At 40.2% G+C, this 9,929-nt stretch overlaps 1 long non-coding RNA gene across 1 annotated transcript; it reads left to right on the top strand.

Annotated features, from left to right (window-relative positions):
• Positions 1 to 487: 487 nt before the first annotated feature.
• LOC142407800 (uncharacterized) lies at positions 488 to 9,656 on the top strand. Its single transcript, XR_012775058.1, has 4 exons — positions 488 to 636; positions 3,728 to 3,884; positions 8,437 to 8,504; positions 9,523 to 9,656. It is a non-coding gene; the product is annotated as an uncharacterized LOC142407800 (long non-coding RNA).
• Positions 9,657 to 9,929: the final 273 nt, after the last annotated feature.

The following is a 9,929-nucleotide window of genomic DNA, read 5'->3' as shown; positions in this document are numbered from 1 at the left end:
GTATCCATGGGAGCACAGGGAGATATGTGCTTTGTTCAGCACCCTTCCCAGCTGGGGAGGGTTTGCTGCTGCTTTAATAATCTCTGCTTCTTTAGCTGCCCCTTGCTTATGTCTCTTCATATTCAGCAGTCATCACTGAATAAGGTCTGTCTGCTGACCTTTCCTTCAACACTATATTCTCAGCCAACTGTGCTGCTCTGCTGAGATATGGATGTTTTTCTTTCTTTCTGTCTGTCTGTCTTGTGGTAGGGTTTTGTATGTCTCACTTTGACTTTGGCCAAGTGCCTCACAAGCTATGGACTCTAAATGTCTGCCTTATTTGGAGAAAAATGTAGGCTTTTCAGTTGGCTTGACCTCCCAGTAAGTTTCCTACTCTCCTTTGACCTTGTTTCTGCCTTGCCAGTCTTTGTATTAAGCTTTTTTCTCTCCTTCACATGTAAGAGTTCACTGATATCTCTTCCTTCCCCAATAAAAAGGAGAGAAAATTTTAGTAGCTGCTGCTAATTGTGCCCCAGTCCTGCTGGCGTTTGATGTTCATCCCAGGAATAAGACATTTGCAAGTTCACATTCACACCAGGTCAGCAGATGCTGCTGCTGAGGATTGTATTGAAACTTGTAAAATAGCCTACTTTAATTGTGAGCATGGAAAGGTCTGCCTCATAGAACTATTGCCCGCTGCATTTTAGCATAAACTGGCATATTCAGCCTTTTGCGAGCAGGCTCTATAGGTGATCCCTGAGAAATAGTCTATTGTATCTTCATGTTCTGAGAGCAGGCTTTTCAGGACAGTATTGGTGAATATAACTATAACTTTGGAGGCAAATGCTGGTCCCTCAGCTGTATCGATGAGATCAAGATTAAGCCCTTTAGATCAAATGCAGATCATACTCCACCAGAAAAATAACTTTGTCTGCAAACAGCTCTTCCTCCAGTTAACAACTGGTAAACCACAAAAACAAAGTGAGGAGCAAAACTTGGCGTGGTGGAGTCCTTGGTCAATGACAATAAGACGCCTGCCAAGAAGATGGATTTTGTGATTTCCTCTGTATTGGCTTTCAAAAGGGGAAGTGTTGGAAGGAGAGGAGAAATAAGAATGCAAATCAATGGTGCAGCAGTTCAGGGACAAGCAGAGTGTTGGATGGATCTATTCTTTATTTGTCTGACAGACTAAAATGGGAGCTTTCCATAAATGCATGGCTTTATATGGTATTCATCATAAGCAGGTAGTGTGGGAGCAGCAAATAGATTTGTTTTTAGCTGGATGCCAAAAGGAGGAGGAGTTAGTGCTTTTCCCTTTTGCTTTTCTCCCTTCCTCCAAACACTGCGAGCTTTAGCAGGTGCCTCCTTTGGCAGATAGGTATCTCAGGAACCTGGTGTTTCCAAAAGATCTGAACTGAACTTATCTGAACTTGTCAACTTGTCTGAAGTTATCATTTACTGACCATGTGAAGAAATAAGGGACATTCAGGTGGGGGACTCTAGGAGTCAGTGTCTTTGCTGATCACTGAGATGAGACTCACCTGCGAAGCAGGGTATGAAGGATTTTTTTGCACAATTTTCATCTGCTTTTCATCTGACACTACTTCCATTAAAGCTAGACCTAAATTCATCCCAGGGGCTACTCCAGACATGAGTTGTATTTGGTCCATTGAATTTGTGACTTAAAGGCTAAAAAGAAGACATACGTGTTATAGAAGTGTTGACTGTGACTGACTGGAGAGGAAAAAGAGTCCAGTCCCTTGTCCCAGCGTGTTCACCTCTGTGGGGTTTTTCCCGTATAATTTATTTTTTCAGATCCTTATCTGACTGAAGCTGATTTGTCCTTGGTGATGGCCAGCCTGGAATAAATCTTAGAGGTATCTTCTTCCTTTCCTCTCCACTTAACTGAAGCCTGAAATCTGTTGTCCTGCCATTCTTCCTGCCTGTCCCCCCACCATTGCGCTCTCACAGGGCTGCTGTTACTCAAGAGAGCTGTCACTGTGACGGATAGGAGTGACGTGAGTAAGGCTCAGTCCTGTGGAGGAGAAATGCACTGGTAGGCAGGGAAGGAGAAGGATCAGCATCAGCACAATATCCAAGGAACGGATGTCTTTCTCAGAGTTACACTTACCCGTACTCTTAAAGCGTGCCTTTCATAATGCTTCCTTCACCTGCAAGCTTTGCAAACCCCAGCCTCTGGTGTGCTGCCTCCCTTCGCATCGGTCCCCATCTTACCACACAGCCGCTGCTGTCTGTGTGGTCTTTGAAATTCACACGGCTTGGTGGCAACCAGTAGGGAGGGAAAATAACGTGTTTTATTTATTTAGAGTCAAGCACAGTTTAAACTCCATTCTAAATAAATAAAAACTCTTAGCCAGATTTATATAAATAAAAAAGCAGATTTTCCCCTCTCTTTTGGCAGCTGTTAAACAGCATCAGTTTCAAGACCACACAAGGAGCTGTGTCGACAGCTCTGAAATGTGCGGTGGAGGCAAAGGTAGGAGGGGTAGGAAAGACCTTGATAACTTGCTTTGGGCTTCTAATGCGTGGAGGTTCCCTGTGTACATAAAGGAGTAGCCCTGACACTGTGGTGGGTTAAAATGTTAGAAGAAAACTGGGAGCATCTTATGTCTTCAACAGAGGACTATTTCTGTAAAAGACCAGTTTTTCTTCAGATTGTTCATCCACTCTACCAAGTCATCTGTGTGAAGGGTAGGATTAGTTGGCACAGCTGAGCGCTATTATCTCAGTCTTTTAGTACAGCCTAGAGGTGATAGAGCACCCATAAAAAGCAGTGATTTGAGGAAGAAACGTTTTATTCTTAGGAGGCTGATCACATTTGGCCTTTGGGGATTGAGTCTGCATTACAGAAAGGTTCCTAGTTTCCATCAAATGGTGCTCCCACACAGGTGCTGACAGTGCCATGTCTCCCGTTACAACCATCACTTAGGGAAACTCCAAGCATGGTTTCATTTTCTTGGGAACGAAATGGATTATGTCTGCACACGTTTTCAGATCTCTCTTCACTTTCAGACCTGCCAAGCTATCGGGAAGGGTGACAAGCAGCTGCTATGTGGAGCACCTGGGTTTTGTTACTCCAGATGAGAGATTGTAACAGGCTACAGATAATAGATATCTACTTTAAGCGGGTTGTCCTCACAGCAGCATTTACTCTGCTGCTTGTGGATGAGGATGGGCTGGAGGACATGGTTCTGCTGGTTGCAAGATTAGACTGAGAACAAAAAGGGCCCAATTAATGATTTTTATTTTGTGACTGGTCAGAGGCCACTACAATTATGACAAAAAACCCCAAAGAAACACTCTTGCAAAGCAAAGCCTTGCTCACAGTTCATTACCTCTTTCATATTCTGAACCTCCTTGGGCTGGTGGACAAAATGACCGACAGATGTTAGTCATACTGAGGAAAAATTTCAAAGAATAATTTTTTAAACATGTTGTTTTTATAGCTTACTTTACCCACTTTATATATTAATTTGAAGTTATATATGGCTATATATCCCACAATAGTTTTGGGTTGTCTTGTTCTGTTAGTAAAACATAGATTCACTTTTTTCTTCCCACTTAATGACACAGCTAGGGTCACAGCTTGTCCTAGGCAATGGTATCAGAACAGCACAAACTCCTAAACATCTTCACAAAATCCTTATCCATAAGGCAGTTAGTACATCTCAAGGCTGTATTGCCCTATGGTCCAATTAACAGTAAAATGCCATTTTTCTTTGCACAGATGAAGTCATCATCCTACTCCTACGTCTGCTGTGCCAACCTGCAGATGGTTGCTTCAGCTACCAAAAAACTTAGACATAGCAAATGGTCTCTGTCCCAGCCTGCTCAACCCAGAGACGTGAAGAGTTTCCCTCCTGGCTCCAGCTGGTGGTGGCTTAGTGAGTCTTTTTCCTTGAGAACGCTGCTTGTCTTACTAGAAAGAGCATACATTTTGGAAAATGCTACTTGATGCATGAACATAGATAGTGTGGCATAGGCTGACACTGACTGCCTGCATGAATTTCAAGGCCCCCCAAATTGTTCCATGTGTAGGGGAGTGGATTCAATTTTTTTGTGTGCACATTATGATTTCAGAAAGAAATGCTGCATTTTGATAACCCGAATATAGGATAGCTAGGAAAGATGGTGCAAAATACTTCCAAACCTGAATTGTATTGATTTTTTTTTTTCATTTTCCTTCTTTAAAAAAAAGTTTTTTAATGCTTTCTCCTATGAAAATATAGTGTCAGTGGCAATGGATTGTATGTGCAATAAACAGCTTTTTGTGGTTATTGAACACCCCAGCCTTGCCTTACAATTTAACCAGCCATAAAGTCATTTATTGCATTGTATGCTGAGTTGCCATGAAGGATATCAGTTACTTATCACAGCATTCTAAGTAACTACACCAAAGATACTATTCATTTTCACAACAGAGAATAAAAATGATTTACCTGATTTTAACTCTCAATAGTAATGTGAGATGTTTAAGGCCTTGAAAATAATTTGAGAGTTTTAATTCTTTTCTAAAAATGGTAACTGAGCTATTAGAACTGAATCAGAAAGCAGGTGGTTCTACACCTCTTGTAGTGTGACTATGAAATATCATAGTATCTGGCAAGGATGGACTCCTGGAGAAATTTTGTGCAAATTTACAGAAAACCTCCATAAAATTACAAATACTAACAAATCTAGGTCTTGGATTCTGAGAGATGGAGCTGCTATTCCATTTTAATTATTTTACTGGAATTCAGCTAGCTCTGAAACATCAAAGAAATTCCAAGGAATAAAAAATAAAAGCTTATGGGAGGCTATGTTTAAGGAGAATAAACAGAATAATCTGTGTAACTGTAGGCAGGCTAATCTGACACTGATTCTTAACAAAGATCATTAAAATAATCTTAGGACATACAGTTAGCTAAAGGTTGTAAAGCAATTGTTGCCAATGAAGATAGTTTTATTTAAATCTGCTCTTGCCAAACAACTAGATTAAGCTTCAAATATTGTTGGTAAAGTTGAATGTGATGACAAGCTGCTCACTTAACAGATTAGTTTAAGAAAATTAGTAGGAGATAAAATCACTCACTACGTATTGCAAGGATTAAAAATATTTTGTAAAAAGTGTCTATAAAAAGATTATCATCATCACAAGGGTAGAAAGGGTTTTTTTATTCAGGAAGTCAGCCAGGCTGACTGCTAGCCCAGTACTATTCAATTGACTCTTTTCTTCCAGTTATTTGGAAATAAATATGAAGTTATTGTTAGAAAAATATCCTGATGTAATCACACTTTGTTCTGGTAAGACCTTTTTGCTAACTGGGGGGGACTGTTTGATGGGGTATATTTGGAAGAACAGGCATTTTTTCACAGGCAAATGCAGGCACAAAGGTCTGTATTTAAGAGGAAGAAGGCCCTGCATGTAAGATTTCTGCATGTTAGAAATCAGTGATCCTGAAAGTTTTAAAGTTCATGGTAGTCACCTAAGTTAACATGAGCTTTTAGGCTGCTTTTAGGAGCATGACTACAGTATTGTATGAGCAGGTGGGAGAATATTGTGTAGGATCGGAGAGGTGGTTATTCTCATAGACAGGACTGATGAGCTATTTGTTAGAAAAGCAGGTTAATTTCTGGTGCCTATTAGGAAAGGGGATCATAAACCAAGGAAATATGGGAAAAAAATTCTGGGGATGTTCTGAGGGTCTGTCGATACTATAGATCTTTAAGACTCTCAAGTACACAGTGTACAACCTACATGTATAACACACACTATATACCAGTATTTCTGGTTTTATAATTTTATTTATTAATATATACATATTTGTATAAAGAAGTATGTATATATGTGTGCATGTATGTTTGAGAGGTTTGTGGTAACACACCTTCTTCTCAATTACAATAGTGCCCATGTAAAAATCTTAGCCCTTTAAAAGAGTAAATTAATTCTTTTATTAAGCTGCTATAATTCATCTTGCTTTACCTTATACAATATTTTTATTTGGAAAATGTAGCAGTATCTGGTGTGACTAGTATTGTGTATACAACTATAGCTCCAGACTAGCTTCATTGATCTCAGTAGCATAACAGACAGTAGAACTTGGCCCTCTAAAATTTAATATGTCAGTCCTAAAATAATTTCAAAAGGTATTTATACATCTCCTCCTCCTACACACTGCTTGTAACCTGAGAGCATCCATGCGGCTAAGAATACAGACTTGTCTTTTCTAAATCGAAGACGTTCTGCTCATACCACTGGAGAAACAAACTAAAAAATAAGGCAACCAGATGTTTAAAAATGTTGAAAGTTCCTTTTTTTGGAAAGGTAGCTATGTTAAATAAACATTAAAATGCTATTTTTTTCTATATAACTATTCATTTTAATGGCACCCCAAGAGTTCATCCAAGGGTCTCTGGGTCACTTGGGAGAAAGTACAGTATATTTTGGCTACACAGTCTTCGACTTGCTACAAAGAGCTAATTCTTCCAATTAATGAAATAAATGTTGCTGATGTAGATGGATTGACAAATTATTTTAACGGCTAGTTTATTCAAGCAGATGGCAAGTCTGACACGACTAGAATGCTTTAAGAGGCCTTCCCTGGAAGGAAAAGAAGCCCTTGGAAGAACAAGATATAGTGACTATTCACCCCCATTCACCTGGTGGCATTTACTCCTTTGGGTATCTTCTGTCCACAGTGGCACTACAATGAAGCTAGAAAGTACGAAGACTTTTTGTCCTGTAGGGCTTTCAGTAGGGCTTCCTGGTTAGGGCAAAAGCAACCTGTTTGGACAAGATACCAGTGATGAACATCAACAGCTGAGGTAGCTGTAGGTCTGGGAGTACCTGCTGGGCATACTGCAGTTTGATGAGCTATTTAATAGAAAAGCAGGTTAATTTCTGGTGCCTGTTAGGAAAGGTGATCATAAACCAAGGAAATGTGGGAAAAGAATTCCAGGGATGCTCTGAAGTTTATCAATACTTGCTTTATGATCAGATGCTGAAAAGCTAAATAGAGCAAGGAAACTAAAGGGAGAATTTCAAGGCTACAAGCCTGTTTATGTGGGTAAAAGACTTTTGGAAACAGTATGTTTTCCTTCCAAAAATATATTCCTCTCTTTGGGACAGCATCCTGAAACAGCCGCATTTTAATTCAGTTTGCAACAGTTTATGAGAGCAGTTGTATTGCAGTGTTGATATTTGAGGAGTGGATCAGCTCCACGGATTAATGCATTTACATGCATCAGTAATGGTGCAGGTGGGTTACTGCACACCTGAGACCCTCTGTAGGGCATATTGATGTCTGGCTGCAATTTCTGAGCTTTACAACTTTAGCTAACTAATGTGATAACCTCTGTGTTTCCAGACAGAAAATAACACTCACTGTCAGCCGTACTGTACATGGTGATGGAAGGTGTGTTCCTGTCTTGGTACCTAAAGATATAAAAGGGGTTACAGAAAAAAGCTTCTCATCTCTCAGGGAGCACATCTACCTCTAGTTACAGCTTGAAAAATACAAAAAATATGAGTTGAAGTCAAATGCATGCAGGATTCCTTTTGCCTTCTTTGGAAGCAAGACTTGAGGCTCTCAGCTGGTGCCCATCAGTGTAACGTCAGAGGGCTGTAAGGTGATACAGGATGTTGCACACTGCAGCAAACTGGATATACCAGAACTGGCTTTAAATGCACTACCTGATGTACCACAGCCAGACCTCCTACACCATAGTGCTCAGCTAGGTCTTTGGCAGAGCATGAGGTTGTATATAGCATATGCAGGGCTCCATGTTGCTGTAGCTAAGCTCCTTGTCTTCCCCATGTGTTAGCTTGTTTGGAGCCTGGTCAGCTATCTATATGATATATGCTGTGCTGTACTATATACAAAAGACAAATGTCACAACTGGGCAGAAAGCAACCATCCCTGTAGTGGAGTTAACATCCATGGTCTCTGGGTCTAGCTCAGTAAGAATAATAACTTCAAGACGTGGAATTAAATTGCTTTGCTACTGTATGAGCTTTAATGTTAATTAGCTGTGTGAGTGGACATCTGTGCAGGACTAGCTAAACCTCCAAATCCTGACTGAACATTACTCTATTGGGAAATACTGGACCTCAGCCTATGTAGATAGGTGGGGTTTTTCTTTCTTCCTGTTTATGGCAGGGGGAGCTTTTGGAGGCTGTTTTATTTTCAGTCACTTGGAGCTCAAATATGAGTCAGCCCTCAGAGCAGTGTCATATTACAGATAGTTGGATGTCGTTCACTGAGCCCCAAAGGCTAAATCACCTCTAGTTAAAATATCAGTTTTCATTGTTAGTGAAATTTGATTTTTCTAAAGAGAAATGGCAGGAGGACATGGAAGAAACTGGCTTATCATTAATGTTCTGGTAGTAGCTTAGTCATAAAAACAGGTTGTATTTGCAGTACATGTGGATAACCTCTTATAATGTATTGTTTACAGAGCCCAGGAGAGAAATCTCAGCGTCACGCCAATGCAAGAACTTTGTTATCCCTTCTCTTGGGAGAAAGGTATGCAAAGAAAATAATTCATTTCTTGATTTAAGAGGAATATATTTACCTTCCAAGAATTACGTATCACAGATTGGTTTGATTACTACCATTAGCCTATCTGCTGCTGCAGAGTGTTTGCTTTGTTTCTTAAAGAGAAAACAAAATGTGGTGGTGCAGCTCAAACACAGGGGATATGAAGAGTATGGATTTGCATTAAAAAGACTGCTTTTTCTGGCTGCATCTATAGATAGATGTTAAGAAAGCAGCCAATGAGGCAATTTCAGCAGAAAAATTTGCACGTGCTTAAAAGTATTTTTTTTTTTAAGCTTGTAGACTGAATAAAACACAATCCCCAATTTCTCCAGCTGCGCTCTGTCTACAGATTGCTCCAGAGTTTCTGTGCCTTTAACCTCATCTCTCTTTCTTTTTTTTCAAACACTTCCAAGAGCCAAGAGGATAGTTGCTGGTATGCGATGAAGGCTCTGAAAGGAAAAGAATAACTTAACATCAAATGGACTTCTCCTCCTCCCACTCTGCATACAGAATGTCTTAAGGAGACTATAGCACAGTATCAGTACTGCCTCCCAACACGTTCTGTATCCCAAGAACTCCTCCTAGTCCTTTGCAACCTCCAATAATTTCACTTAAAATAAAACTCCTACTTTGGTCTTTCTTCTGTGAAATTATCAGTGGTGCCTTCTGGAAGGTGCAAATTGATGAATTCCCTTAGTTCCTCTTAATGTCTGAAAGAACGGGGATTGTAAGGTGCTTTTCAGGGACTATTTAAGGATAGCATCCTTAATTAATATCCAATTGGATTCAGCTATTGACATCTGCCGTTTCACACTATTCAAGAAACTGGTATATGCTTGACATCACCTGTCTTTTCAAGGATACCCTGCTTATGTTGCTTCTATCTAGCCTACATGTTAAAGAAGGAGTGTCAGAAAAATGTCAGCATGTACCGTGTTGTTGTATCAGTGAATACTCTTTAGCAAATCACAGTATTACGGTTACCTTACATTTCTTGTTTCAGGCAAGAGAGTGCAAGGTGAGGACTGAGATGTGGAAGAACACTTTCCCAGGCAGGGCAGCGCTCCTGGTCACGGGTCTCCTGTGGTTCCCCTCCCAGCTTCACCAGAGACCTCTCAGATACCAGCCCAGCTGACAAAAAGGTACGTGTAAAGTTTAATGTGCAAAGATGGGATTTATTTCTGAACTTCAAAATGCCAACTTGTTTTGCCGTGATTAACAAGGAAAGAAACCGCTGATGCTCATGGCAAGAGAACATGGATGAGAGTGTGGAGGGATGGCAGTTTAGCTGCACTGTGATAATGTTCATGGCTTTCCTTGGCCTGGTATGAGATAAAATAATCGTGTTTAAACCTCAGTGAAAGCAGCCAGAAAACCCTTGTCATTACATTGTATCAGCTTTGATCTGTT

The sequence above is a fragment of the Mycteria americana genome, chromosome 3, assembly GCF_035582795.1.
Source record: "Mycteria americana isolate JAX WOST 10 ecotype Jacksonville Zoo and Gardens chromosome 3, USCA_MyAme_1.0, whole genome shotgun sequence".
Lineage (NCBI taxonomy): Eukaryota > Metazoa > Chordata > Aves > Ciconiiformes > Ciconiidae > Mycteria > Mycteria americana.
Note: the sequence above shows the minus strand (reverse complement) of the source record. Positions and strands in the feature narration are given on the sequence as shown.